The sequence below is a fragment of the Lathyrus oleraceus genome, chromosome 3 (assembly GCF_024323335.1).
Source record: "Lathyrus oleraceus cultivar Zhongwan6 chromosome 3, CAAS_Psat_ZW6_1.0, whole genome shotgun sequence".
Taxonomy (NCBI): Eukaryota; Viridiplantae; Streptophyta; class Magnoliopsida; order Fabales; family Fabaceae; genus Lathyrus; species Lathyrus oleraceus.
Genome location: NC_066581.1, coordinates 172,665,517 through 172,680,099, shown reverse-complemented (window position 1 = coordinate 172,680,099; position 14,583 = coordinate 172,665,517).

The window sequence follows — 14,583 nt, the reverse complement described above, 5'->3', positions numbered from 1 at the left end:
GCATAGTCTTTTTATTAATTAGATTAGGTCATGTCAGACTTAAATATGTCATCCTATAGATCCATGTAGGTCGATTTAGCTTATTCTCATCCCTAATATAAAGATATAAATAAATTCATTTAGGTCCAAGAAGTATCCGAACGAAAACCCAACGAGCACAAAAAGAAAAAAGCAAAGAAAACAAACACACACCCAATCCACAAAACGAACACTAAACAAAAAAGAAAACCAAAATAAGGATTCGCCACAAGCTAGGACAAACTAGACCTCGTCTGAAAGAAACCACCATCTAAAAAAAAAGCATCATCTATGGACACCACCAAGAACTCTCACTTGCATGGTCAAAGACACTCACATTTGTATTGGCTCAAACACATAATATGATTCTCAAGTCAAATAAAGAAAGCACAAGAGTTTAACACATGTCAACCAAGACACAATTTCCAAGCGATGAATCTTCCATATCTTTTACATTGAAGACAAGCCTGGAAAAAATGATATTGTTCAGAAATTTCTAAATTAACCAAAGTATGACATGCAGATAATAACCATACCACCCCTCATCCTAGACTTACCTCCCAACTATTTAAATACAAAAAAATTAGTATTAAGATCCATAAAAGAACAAAGCACCACCCTAACCAGCTAAATATGTCATCCAAACAGACGATGCCAAGTCGTAAGTCACAAACACACGGGTAACAGACTCTTCCTTCCTTTTACACATTGAACATAGAACACCCTCATGATCCACTAACACCTTACTCTTAAACAAGTTATCTATAGTAGGTACCTTCTCTTGAAGCAGTTGTCAGGAAAAAATAACCACTTTAGACGGGGTTAATCTACCCTAGATGAAAGTAACCAAGCTTTCTGGATTGTCCTGAGGAACACAAAGCATGACGTGCTCAAGGAGACTAGAATAAGTTGAGGTGATAGAAAACACACCATCTCTTGAGTTGCGTCACCACCACCTATTAAGTTTCAGGGAGAGACTCATGTTTTGAATGGCTAAATATAGGTTTGATACGGTTTCCTACTAGTAGACAAAAATGGATATCTTCCACTTTAAATCTTAAGTTAAATACCCATTCACAAACACTTCAACCTAACCAACGAACCAATCTAGTTGATCAGTGACACTAAAAAGTCTAGGGAACCTAACATAAAAGGGAGTGGGTTCAATTCAAAAATACTTATAGAAGGATGTTTAAAGACCCAATCCCACTTTCTTACTAAGATGATCCACAAAATAATTATAAGCATCTTCAACTTTGGAACCCGTGAGATACACTCTTTTCCAATAGACCTACCTCTTTTCCAGAACATAAGGAACATTATAAGAAAGTATGGTTGAGGGGATGGATGAACTGTTATCAACAGTAAGTAAACGAGCTTCAGAAGGAACAGTCGTTTCAGAAAATGTTCCTGCAGAAGTAGCTTCAGAGGCTTTGGGTTCTTTAGTAGAAGTATCCTGATGCACCGTAGAAGCCTTAAACTTCTTGACCATCCCCTAAGAATGCTTCTTAGCAGTCTTCTTCTTCTTCTTCTTTTGAGAAGTAGTTTCAAAAGCTACTAGAATAACATCAGCTTGACACTTCTCTATAAATCCTACCACCTCTTCTAGATATATGACTTTGAGAAGATAGAAAAATCATCCAAATGAATATTTCTGCTGTGGATGATTTCCTTGGTTAATTCAACAGGAGGGGTTATCACTTCAGAAATGATATCCATATTCTTCAGACCCTTGGCGTTAAACATCCTACCAACCAGAGGTTGCATACCTTTGGAGAACTGATCATCTATTAAAGAGTCAATCAGTTGGCTCTCCATCAGAAAGTTTGAGATTAGTCTACCCATAGGAATGTAGCTCCTCATCTTTCTACTGCCATTTATGATTTCCTTCACACCATCCCTTAAGTGCTGAAATAGAAGTGCATGGTGATTCACCTTCTTCTTAGTAACAATATAGTAAAGGATGTATTGCTGGACATCATTAATTTAGTCAAAAGAATTTGTAGCTTTTCTATGATGTACACATCCCAGAAGAATTTTATCCCACTCCTTAAGGTTACGGTGAAGATCCTTGACCTATCTAAAGTGTGTTCCAGATATGAAAATCACTTCGGAAAGCTCATCTAAGTTGGATCCCCTTTCCACCATAGATTCACATTTAATTCCAAACCCATCATCTCTAATGAGTTTGGCAATCAACTCTCTGAAATCACAATCTTCTATCCTTCCAATATTTAAATTTGTCTCCATCAAAAATAGGAGGTTTAACATTGTAATGATCTCTATCATTTGTTTGAGCAATTGGTGGTGGAAGGGCAGCCATTGTGTTTCACAATGGATCTTTATCTGACACTGTTAAGTGTTTGATATCTTATGAAGACCAGAACTTGAGCTCTGATGCCAATTGAAGGTGGAAAGTGAAGCTAGAGGAAATATACCCGAACGTATTGTATGCTCAAACATACAACAGAGTCGCCATTGAACTTTATTTATTCCCAAAGGTAATGGAAAACATCGATAAAACTGGGGGAAAGAGATATGTTGGGTAAGGAAGTCAGTTATACAAAGGGAATGTATTAGCACCCCTTATATCCATGGTACTCCATGGGAACCGTTTTGATTGTTCTCGCTCGAATAGGTGTTATATCTAAAGATTACTCGCAAAAGAATGGGGAAAGAAAAAGAAATAGATAAAGTGCTCGGTAAGGATTAGGGCCCTCCTGTCTATGTATCCTCATAGTGCAATTAGGAATTCAGAGCTCTGTAGTTCAAAGAACTAATGGTGGGAGATGAAAAGAGTTTGTGATCAAAGTATGGTTTGAACCAAAGGATAGTATGATTTGAACTCCAACAAAGGATGAAAATATGAACTAAAGAGTAAAATTGGCTTTAACATATATGTGGACTAGTCGGGCTGCCACTATATGGTATAGCCGAAAACAAGGTGAATTAAGTGTTTGGGTACGATCCCAATAGCTATTGGTTCACAAGGTGATGCAAGATGGAGCTCAAAGAGATAATGTATTTGACTCAAAGAATAAGGTATATTACATGAAGTGAATGCAGGTAGAATATGAATGCATCATGGAGATGAATGGAGGAATGCCATAAGGCAGGAGGAATAAATAAGTATGCTCGCGGAGGATTCGAACCCTCGTGCCTACATATTCTCATCGTGCAATGAGAAAATCAGAGCAATCATAGTTCAGCCTACTATGGCTGAAACAAAAGGGAGATTGATTGATTGCCAAAAGGCAAATTGCTTAACAAGCAGGAATGTGGTACTAACCAAAGATGGTGATCAACCAAAAGGACAAATGAGATACTGTCAGAGTCTGAACTCCATAGGGAAAGATAGACGAATTCCATAGTCTAAACTAATACAAAGTCAAGGAAATAGATTCCCAGAGTCTGAACTCAATAAGGGCAAAGGAAATATAGTACCAAAGTTTGAACTTCTTAATAATGTCAAAGGTTTCCAGAGTTTGAACTCCTATGGGCAAGATGTATAAGTGTGCCATAGTCTGAACTACACAAGGCAAATGAACTAATATGAATACTAGAGTCTGAATTCCATAAGGGCAAAAGAGTATGATGCCAAAGTCTGAACTGTGAGGCAATGAAAGAGGTAGCCAGAGTCTGAACTCAATGGGCTGGATGAGTGAATGCCAAAGTCTGAACTATGCGGCAAAATAATATGTCAAAGTTTGTAATGTATAGACAAAATCAAAGTGGCCAGAGTCTGAACTCAATGAGGCAAGGATGCCAAGATCTGTATCTTATAGGCAAGGAATAAAGCCATAATTTGTACTCCATAGGCTGAAAGAAGTTGCCAAGGTTTGCACCTTGTGGGCAAGAAACAAAGCCAGAGTTTGTACTCTATGGGCTGAATGCCAAGGTTTGTACCTTATAGGTAGAGAATAAAGATGCCAAGGTCGGTACCTCATAGGCAAATAATAAAGTCAGAGTCTATACTCCATGGGCTGAAAGAAGTTGCCAAGGTCTGCACCTTGATGACAAGCGACAAAGTATGTCATAGTCTGAACTAATAGGCAATGCATGAAGCAATTGATTGAGAAATGGGTATGTGACCCCAAGATAATGATCCCAAGACATGTATGAACATCCAGGAGGAGAGTCTGATACTGAATGAGGATTGATATGCAATGATGCTTCACTATTGAAGTGTTGAATGATTGATGCTTGCTTGAAGACTTGTCAATTGAATGATTCAAATTGCACTAAAGTCTATGAACAAGGGTGAGTGCTTTGAATAACTAGGGCCTACGCCCCGTATGCAAAGTCACTCTAGACAAGGGTAGGAGAAACTTCGCCTTATCATTCCTCATTGCTTAAGGCTCATAGCGTATAACTCTTATCATGATTGACAAGTGTTGTTAGAGGCTTTTGATTATTGATCTTGATGATGCCATGTTGTTTGTTGTATTGCGAAGACTTGACAATTGTTTGATATGAATTGTGCTAAAGTATATGAATGAGGGCAAATGCTTTGAATAGCTAGGGCCTACGCCCCATACACAAAGTCATTCTAGACAAAGGATAAGAGAAACTCTGTCTCATCATTCCTAATTACTTAAGTCTTATAGCTTATGATTTGAGTCGCACTTGTCAAGTGTTGATACCTTTGTTGTGCTTTGTGAAGTATTCCATTTTGCTAGCTATGCTTGACTGATGTTGACTTTGAAGTCTTGATCTTGTATTTAAACCTTGAGGTCTTGAGCTCCATAGATTTAGTGTATCCATAATAGCTTGAGCGCAACGGACTTGCCATATCAAGTGATCAAGGGTCTTTTGATCACTTGAATGGGCTTGAGACTTACAACACAATCACAAAGGATTTGGTTAGTGTCCTTTGGTCAACACTAAATCAGTGAGTTTGAATGATAGTTGAAACTAGGTATAATAATATACTATTGGATTAATCAACTTAAATAAAATCAGACAATTCTAATTGAAGCCTTAAGCTAAGGGATCATACAAAAACCAAGCATGTCCTAAGCCCTAAGGGTAAAATAGGAAATATGCAAAAGATTGATTAGGGAATTAATTATAATGATCTAATCTAAATTTTTTGTCAGATCAATCTAAATTTCTATTCATTAAGAAATTCTAATAAAATTAGCCTAAGAAAGATTCTAGAAATTAACTAGTTCTAAAAACTAATTATAACTTAATTAAGAAGCAAAATTTCCAATTAAACATTCATTCCAAACCCAATCATAGTCATGACTTAATATTCTACAAACTTAAAATTCTAATCCAATTAACTCTAATCTAAATCCTAATAAAATTATAATACAATTAATTCATAATGAAAAACAATATATAATAAGAAATAAATAAACAAAACCGAATATGGGCCTTAATGGATGAAAACAGGGGGTGCAGCCAGATTCACGCCTTCGATCTTCTACTCTCATCTCTATCATCATCATCGCACACGCTCGCATCGGCATCACCACCGCGGGTTCATCACAACTTTGTATGACCTTGACATGGAAGAATGAATTGGCTTCAGAATTAATTAATAATATATGTAAAATATGATTTGGTTTTAATTTGAATATTGGTTTCAATTTAAATGGTGGTTTCAATTTGAATGTGAATAAGGGATAAGAAGAGAAAGTGCGGCAAAAAAATTATTAACTAATAACATATGTACAATGTGAATTGGTTTCAACTTGAATACTGTAATATAAATTGAAAGCGAAAATGAATGGTCTTAATAGTTGGAAATTGAATGTTGACATGGTTTCAATTGAAATCATTTTAGTTGAAATGTTTCAAAATGTTAATTGAAAGTTTTCGAAAATTAAATCGAAAAAGGGTTTAGAATGAATTCAAATGGTTTTGAGATATCCATTCGAACCGGTTTTAAAGTCAAATTCAAAAGGATTTTTTGAAATAGGGCGAGTTATGATATGAAGAGGATGAACGAAGAAAGATGAAATTAGGATTTCTAGATCATGTTGACTTTGTCAATTGTTGACCAAAAGGTCGATAGTCGACTAAAAATCAACATTACAAAAAATGTTCAGTTTATAAACATGGTTTATGGAGATATGAATTTAAATATTTTTGAAATAAATTTATAATAAAAGTTGATTCTTGAATCCAAGTTTCATGAGAGATTTTTATTAAAGTCAAAACTGAAATTCAATAGGTATTAAACCAAGACCAAGTGATGAATCAAACCATAAGGGCTAGTGCATGAATCAGGGTTTATACATGAGTGAATATTATGATAAAAATCTCAAAGGTCTTAAGGTTCCAAGCAACAATAATTAGGGTTTTTGCCCCGATGTGATCAAATGGAAAATTAAATCACACCCTAGGGGTTTGACCCATGCACAATCAAAGTCTTGCAAGCCGCTGAGCTTCGAATCTGTAGAGTAACAAATGTCAACATGAGTGAATGTATATGAATGAAACATGCCTGAATGCAGATGATCCTCAAGTTAAAGGTTGAATAAAAAGATTAAAGGAGAAGGCAAATTTGGGGTACGACAACAAGAAACACATGAAATGGGGTTTTAAATTGGGTTTCTAAAAACAAACAAAAATTCAAAACCAAATCAATCAAACAATAACATGAACAAGAAAAATAACAAAGTTATTTTTATACTGGTTCACTGTTAACGAAGTTACCTCCAGTCCACTCTAGCAAGGTGATTTTTCCTTCTCGACGAGGACTTAATCCACTATAATTGAAACTGTTTACATACACCATAAAAACAAACCGTATTTATCTTCTTGAGTCTTTTGACTAAAACCTAGTCACTCAAGGAGACCACTCAAACCACTTTGAGATTTACAGGTGTGTGTTTACAAAGAATGCTTCTAAGAAAGCAGATTAACACAAGTTTAATACAATGAATAACTCAAAAAATAACGAGAAACAACTTAATGTCTGTTTACAAAACTGTACATAGAAAATATATACTTCAGCAAAAGCATGTGTATGAGCGTAAGCGAATAAGCATGAGCGGAATGAGCATTAACAACTTCTTCCAATCTTCCAAGTCTTATTTATATAGGAAGTTACCAAGTCTGTTGAAGGGTAGAATTAAAATAGAAAATTGCAGTTGTCTCTTTGTATAATGGTTTGCATATAGGAGACAAAATGGTATAATAGTATTGTCCTTAGCCCACAAAACCAGCTTAGTGGAGGGAATAGTGATCTTGTACTATAGACTATATTCTTGACACAAAACATTTTGATCTTATCTTCTAATCATCAAAGGCTTCTGATAAAATGATGTTGAAGCATGCTTAGAAGGATCAAGAGACTAGTTGACAGAATCTTCAGAACCTCATACTTCAGAGTTTTGACACAGTTTCTCAGAACCTGGTCTTCAGAGTCTTTAGATCTTGTTCTTCAGAATCTTTAGAACTTGACGACACAATTTTGAAGGTTGGTAATCCTTTAGAGGCTCTTCAATCATAGCCACAGTCGAAAGCTTTAGCACACACGTTTATCAGAATAGTTGTCTAAGAGCTTTCCAAAACTTGACAACATCTTGTAAATCACTGGTATCTCTTCATGGTGAGGGTGTGTTGATTCCAGAATCTGATGATGTCACATGTCAATGCTTCAGAGTCAGAACCTGTTAGCAAAAGCTACACACTAGATAAAAACTATTAGTGCACAAAGTTATTCTCTAAGAAACAATGCATTGCTATCATCAAAACTAAATGTCAGATGCAGAATCAAATCTTGTTCTAACAATACTTTTCCTCTATAAGTAGAGGACTTCTCCTCAATTTCAAAACACACCATAAAATATATTTCATAATACTTTCTAACTTTCAACTCTCTCATTTCTCATTTCTTTATTTTTCACTAAGTTGCTTTAGTGCTTTAAGAGTGAAAATTATCAGTGAGACATTTCTTTTGTGTTCTAGTGCTTTGGGTATTATTGTAATTTATACAATATAAATTTGTATCTCTTTTGTAACATCTCTTGTGAAAAGTTGATGTTTGGTTTCTGAGCTTAGCCAGTAAAGCTCATGTTTGATTCGTGAGATTGACCGTGAAAATATCTGTTCCTTTTGTAAGTTTCTCGTGGTGTAAAATCTCTCATTTTGTTCATGAGAATGTGTATCCAAGTCTCCATTTGGCTCATGAGCTCAGTGATGATAGTCTGCCATTGTATATATTTAGTCAAAGAATTAGAGGAAAAACAAGTGAAAATGAGCAAAAATGAAGAAGAAATATCAAAGGATAAGGAAAAAATAGCTACTCCCTTCGTTCCTTTATATGTGTCGTTTTAGTAAAAATCTCTATAACCAAGACAATCAATAAAGAACAAATATTGTGACCTTTTTCCTAATTTACCCTTATTTATTCATTATTCAGCCTATTATTTCTCTTTCCTAAATACTGCACATTTAATGTCTAGACTCCACTTATTACATAGACAGACATAACTTCTCTATCTTTGTTAACTTTTTTTTCACGTAAAAGTCTATACATTTTTTTTCTTATTTCATGGTACACTTAAAATTCAACTTCCCTCCAAGTTTATTACTCCAAATTTCAGGATACACTTAAAATTAAACTTCCCTCCAATTTTATTACTCTAAATTTCATGCTTTCCACCAAAAAGAGTTAAAATTATTGATACTTGAAGTGTATATATACCTTTATATTGTATGTTTACAAAATATAGAGCTCATAAAATATGGTTTCAAACACTATTAGATTTTCATTGTGCGATATAGATTTAAATGTAGAATTTATTTCTTTGGCATATTTAAATATTGGTGAAGAAGAAGAAGTTCCTTTGCCAGGTTTAAATATTGGTGAAGAAGAAGAAGTTGAAGAAACCAACAATAATATCAGTACTGTATTTATTCTTTCATGTGCATTTGTTTTGTCTCTTTTAATTTTCTTATTTTTGTCTCTTTAAATAATTTATGATAGTTAATTGGTGAATATCATAACAATAATAATATAAAAAAATAATATTAGTAACATATTAACTTAAATTTAATTATTGAGATTCTTTATTTTTTGTGGATTGCCCAATTACGTTGAAGAAATAACTTATTATGTAGGATGATTTATTGTGTAGGATGTTGTTTTAATGTATTTTTTATATATTTAATTGAATGATTTATTGTGTAGGATAATTATTTAATGTATTTTTTATGAATAAAACGATTATCATTATTAACAAGATAAATTTTTTGTTTTAGTTATTACTTTTATTTGTAAAGATAATCAGTTTTGATTTTGCATATCGTTAGTGGAGTAATTTTAAAGACAATTAAATAGGTAACCGATAAGAATAATAAAAAATAAATCATTTTAAAAGATATTTTATTTATTGGTATGAATATGAACTTGATTGAAGAATTTATTATATAGGATAATTTTTAATGTATTTTTTATGAATAAAATGATTATCATTAATATTATTTTTATTTTTAAAGATATCTGTGTTGATTTGGCATATTGTAAAATATGTGATTTTCAATAAAGAAATATTTGATTTTTCAAAAAAAAAATCGCATCTAATTAGATTTATTTTAATAAAGTCTTAAAAATAAATGATTTTGTTGTGTAAGGTGAATTTTTATGAATAAAACGATTATCATTACTAAAAACAATATTTTTTTGTTGTTTTAGAATTATATAAATAATTTATTTTATATTGTTGGACTTATATAATTTTTTCCTAAGTTTTTTTTACAGGTATAGAAAATATTGTAGATGACAAATTAAATAGTGAAGAAAATATTGAAGATGCATCAAACAATGAAGAAAATATTGAAGGTGTACTAAATATGGAAGAAAATATTGAAGGTGTACCAAATAGAGAAGAAAATATTGAAGGTGAACTAAATAGTGAAAGAAAAAAATTGAAATTTTAAGCAATGGAGAACGCACTACTATTTTTCACTGGTTACTACAAAAAAGTGTTCATGGAAAATTACGTAGAGCAATTACATAATGTGTCTCATAGGAAGACACAAAATTGTGGATGTAAGAGAATTCAAATTGATCCTAATCAAATTAGTCAAATTCCTTTGAGACAAAGAACAAACATCCGATCTTTATTTTTTACGTTGAAAACAAATCCAACTTTTGTGTTTAGGCTTTTAAAATCAGGAGTTATGCAACGTCACTCAAAGGTATACCACATGATCCAATGTTTAAAAGTATGCACAATATTATTTATATTGATGAAAAGTGGTTTTACATGACTAAAAAATCCGAGAACTATTATTTTCTACCGGAGGAGGATGAACCACATCGTACATGTAAAAGAAAAAAATTTATTACCAAAGTTATGTTTTTAGTTGCTCTTACTCAACCAAGATTTGACTTACAAGGACATGAGATTTTTTCAGGTAAAATTGGTATTTTTCCATTTGTTACTAAGGAGTCTGCTAAAAGGACAGGTGCTAACCGAGTTGTAGGAACAATGGAGACAAAAGTAATAACATCGGTAAATAGAAATGTCATAAGATCATTTCTTATTGAAAAAGTCTTGCCGACTATAAAAAAAATGGCCAAGAGATGATTTGGGTACTAGTACAATATTTATCCAACAAGATAATCCAAGAACTCATATTAATCATGATGATCAAGAGTTCATTCAAGAAGCCACATGAGATGGATTTGATATTCGTTTGATATGTCAACTCTGCAAATTCTCCTTATTTGGATGTCTTAGACCTTGAATTTTTCAGTGCAATACAATCATTACAACACAAGGAGTCCCCTAAGACTATTGATGAACTTGTTTGTGCGGTGGTGAAGTTATTTGAAAACTTTTCGTCTGTGAAGTCCAATCATATAATTATAACATTGCAATTATGCATGATAGAGATCACGAAAACCAACAACTCTAATAAATATAAAATCTCACATTTGAATAAGGAAATACTAGAAAGAGAAGGACAATTACCCGTTCAAATAAAGTGTGATCCAATTTTAGTACAAGAAATTTTTAAGTACCTAAACACCGAGTAATACTTATTGTGACTGAGTTGTAGTCCCTTGCACACAATTAAAAAAAAACAAGAACATAACTTATAAATTTCATTCTTTTAACTTTTTAGCATATTTTTTCTTTCATATAAATTATGTATTTCACATGAAAAAAAAATCGTGTATCATAAAAAACAAAATAGTAAAAAACATTTCTAAAAACAAAGTAATAAAAATATTCCTAAACAAAATAATAAAAAAAAAGAAAAAAAATATTTTAGGAATATCTTAAAAGCATTCCTAAATTATGACAAATACTTTAATCATATTGAATCAAATCATAAAAAACATTTAATTGAAAAAAACCAAGTAAGTTATAAGAAAAAGATTACAAAAAATCACTCTAAAAATCAACCGAATTTTCAAAAACAAGAACATCGTTCATTTGTATTCAAAATCAAAAAGTACAACAAAAAAAGCTACAGTACTACAAGGTTTTTATAAAGAAGGAATAACTTCTTTCTACATCATAGATTAAACATTACAAAGGCTTTAATAAAATTTAGGAAGAATTTTTTTTAGCATCTTTTTAATCACTAGACGAAACTCCTCAGCAACTTGGGAAGACTCTTCTCCTTCTTATGGAAATTTATTCATATTCAGCTTCTTCATTTAAATCAAAATCCAATATTGATATTTCTCCTTCTTCTTCATTGTTGTATGGAGAGTCTTCCAATATTTCCTCTCTATTGTTGTTCAATGAGTCTTTCATTGTTTCTTCTCCGTTGTTGTCCAATGAGTCTTCCATTATTTCTTCTTCATTGTTTCCCCATAAATCTTCCAATATTCACTACGCCAAAAACTGGAATAGACAGCGCCCCTTAGAGGGCGCTTTATTACAAAAGCGCACTCTAAAGTGAAGAGAAAAAATAAGGAGCATACTATTGGAATAGACAGCGCACTTTAGAGGGCGCTTTTGTAACAAAGCGCACTCTAAAGTGAAGCGAAAAAATAATGAGGAAATGGAGGGACACCAATAGAGGACGCTTTATTGAAAGCGCCCTCTAAGGGTAACCTTAGAGGGCGCTTCTAAAAAAGCGCTCTCTATGTCCATGTACATTTCCAGTTTATAAGGCGCTTTTGGAAAGCCTTAGAGAGCGCTTTTAGAAGCGCCCTCTTAGGCCCCCTTTAGAGGGCGCTTTTGTAACAAAGCGCCCTCTAAAGTGAAGCCAAAAAAAAAATGGAGGGACAACAATAGAGGGCGCTTTTGTGAAAGCGCCCTCTAAGGTTACCCTTAGAGGGCGCTTTTGAAAAAGCGCTCTCTAAGTCCATGTACATTTCCAGTTTAGAAGGCGCTTTTGGAAAGCCTTAGAGAGCGCTTTCAGAAGCGCCCTCTAAGGTCCCCTTTAGTAAACATTAAAATTATAACATATACTGCATGTCTCTTTATTTTCCCTCTCTATAAGCTATTTCGTTTACGTAACTGGGTTTTCTCTCAACTGCGATTACTCTCTACTGCGATTACTCTCGTCCTCCGTTCGTTCTCCCTCCCTCACCGTCATCGTCGCCGTTCGTTCTCCCTCCCTCACCGTTCACGTTCACTGCGTTAACCTCTTCCACCGTCACTGTTCACTTTCTTCTCCATCGTTACCGTCACCTTTAAGGTATTTCTCTTCTCCATCGTTACCGTTCACTTTCTTCATGTGTTTGATTAGGGCATTTTCTAAACTTAGTTTTTCATTTTGTGCATTATGTTGATTAATGTTGTTTAGGGCAAACTGAGTTTTTTATTTCTGATTGAAAACTGATATATTTGAAGTGTGTTTGAGCTTGTGCTTGGAAGTTTGATGATTATGGATGCAAGTTTGTTCATGTTCCAAACACCATAAGTTTGCATTGGTCTTTTGCATGCAGTAGGTGTGTGTGAGTAAATGTGTATGCAGTAAGTTTGTGCATGCAGTAAATGTGTTCGCGTATTGAATCATTGTCTTACTTGGGTCTTATTGAATCATTTCTATATTACAGATAAAATGGCTAACCAAGACGATACCCATGCTGCGAATGAATCACGTAATAATGTTGAAAAACAAATCAAACGAGGATTGACTGTTATGAAGTCAATCATTCGTGCAAGAGACAAGGGTGTAAAATTTGAAGTACATTGGAGTGCTGAAGACCAACTAATTGAGCCTAACGGTTCAATGTTGGCAAGTTACATTGGTTTCCTTGTTCGCCAACATATTCCGATTACATGTGATAATTGGAGAAGTCCGGACTTGAAGGTTGGCAAGGAAAAAATATGGTCGGAGATACAGGTACTTACCATATATTGTTATATGTTTTTTTGTTGACTATTTGTTAACCATATATTGTTATAATATTACTTTATAATAACACACTCCATTTGTATGTTTTTTAGAGATCCTTTCACATCGATGAAAGCCGACAAAAATATTGTATTCAATTGGCCGGAAAAAGACTCCAAGGATTTCGATCCTTTTTGTGCAACAAATTTCTCAAGGATGAGGAAGGAAAATTTGTTGAAGAAGAACGGCCAATGAAGTATGCCGAGATTATTTCAGCCGATGAATGGGATAACTTTGTCGCCAAACGAAGAAACGAAAAATTCCATGTAATATCTATTAATTATGGTATTATACAATTGTTAAGTTACTTGGTTCTAATATGCCTTAAACTTTTTTATCTAGGAAGTAAGCGACATAAATAGGAAAAGGGCATCAAAACCCGCGTATTCGTACAAAAAATGGCGTACGGGTTATGCACGGTTACAACAAAGAATTGTGAGTATATTCAAATGCTATGAGTTTATACATTGTCACAATATGTTATAATTGATGATCTTATAATCTAATTCAATGTGTAGCTAGCCGAAGAGAAAAGTGACGCAACATCTCTTCCGGACCACGTATTATGGAAGGCTGCTCGGGTTGGGAAGGATGGGGCTGTCGTTGAAGCGGTCCAAAATGTTTATGACGAATGTGTAAGTATATGTAACATTATTTCTTTAATTATATCGAAAATTTTGTTAGACATATAATTCATTTTTAATCTCCTCTAATAATATTTCAGGAGACTTTATCCCAAACCGTACCTTCAACCGAGGTCCAGGATTGCAGGAGCGTACTTAGTCGAGTACTAAATGTTCCTGAGTATTCCGGTCGTGTGAGGGGTAAGGGTTTTGGTGTGACTCCGTCGTCATTTTATAAAAAAACCAAAACAAAAAATCCTACCAACAAAGAGGTGATGGAGACCTTGGCGGAGTTAAGGGCACAAGTACTCCAACTGCAAAACGAGAATGCAAGGTATAGAGAGGAAAGGTGCGCTTCCGAGGCAAAAGATACTAGTGACCGAGCTAGTATCAATCATCAACCGAAATTTCCCGAGGTAATTATATATGTTATTATGAAATTAAAATAGCACTTTTTTACTTGACACATATACAAGTTAACAATAACATTTATTATTGGTTTAGGGCATTTCACCTTGTCAGCTGTATCTATCGTCACCAACTTATCGCATGGTTGGCAAGGGAAAAGTGCACAATACTTCGGGTGAATTACTTCACCATAATCCCCTCCCGG